The sequence below is a fragment of the Sinocyclocheilus rhinocerous genome, unplaced genomic scaffold (assembly GCF_001515625.1).
Source record: "Sinocyclocheilus rhinocerous isolate Xijiao unplaced genomic scaffold, SAMN03320098_v1.1 scaffold20030, whole genome shotgun sequence".
NCBI lineage: Eukaryota > Metazoa > Chordata > Actinopteri > Cypriniformes > Cyprinidae > Sinocyclocheilus > Sinocyclocheilus rhinocerous.
The window spans coordinates 1-856 of NW_015663166.1; the positions used below are offsets into that span (position 1 = coordinate 1).

An 856-nucleotide genomic window follows, 5' to 3' on the forward strand; every position below is an offset into this window, starting at 1 on the left:
GGATTATCTTACGTGACTCCGTGAGTTCGTCTCTATTTCTTCGAGTCAAGCTGCATAAACTGCATATCAGGCATTTATTTAATACATCTAATTTGTGCATTGATGGCTGTTATGTTAAATAAAGTTTACTAACTACAGTAAATCAAGTACCTGTGCACGCCGTTGTTGTTGTCTCCTCTCCCCTCAGACGCCGTGGTGCAATGGCAATCATGCGCACAATTCTCAAAACATCCACAAGATGGCGGCGTTTATCGGTGAATCCGATATTACAAAACCGATATCCGATGATTGTAAAATGCTTAAATATCGGGAAAAATATCGGTAAATCGATATATCGGTCGATCTCTATTTTTAACCCTTCTGTAATTCTCCTTAAATCATTGTTTTATTTGCTTTTCATATCTCTTTCTCACCTGCTACTGAAATCACTCCCACGTGTCTGCGTCTGCTGTTCATTTCAGGGCCGAAGAACCAGCTGTTTTTACTGATGGAGTAACACTCGATACTGCGGAAGGGGTCCCCGGATCCGCCCCGTCCCCCGACGCAGAACAACACACCTGTCAGAGAGCTCATTTAAAGACAGCAGAAGAACACAAGAGTGCAAGAGCAATCACGGCTGTATCTGCTGACCTGCGGTGTGCTTGCGGGGAGTCGTACGGATCGAATACTCAAAGTCAGGAACGCTCTTGTTACTAAGATGCAGATGATAATTCCGAGCTTCGTCCAGAAGGTCTCTGCAGCTCAAATTGGCCTTGATCATCTCCTCTTTAGCAACAGTGGCTGTGAGGAAATCCACCGGCAGCAGAGGAAGACGCACCTGTGTGAGAAAAGCCCATCAGAACAGCATTTTAATACA

General features: G+C 44.7%; 1 long non-coding RNA gene across 1 annotated transcript; it reads right to left on the reverse strand.

Moving 5' to 3' along the window:
• Positions 1–485: 485 nt before the first annotated feature.
• LOC107728755 (uncharacterized) lies at positions 486–836 on the reverse strand. Its single transcript, XR_001638507.1, has 2 exons — positions 631–836; positions 486–557 (listed from the first exon to the last, which is right to left on the reverse strand). It is a non-coding gene; the product is annotated as an uncharacterized LOC107728755 (long non-coding RNA).
• Between the last annotated feature and the right edge of the window lie 20 nt (positions 837–856).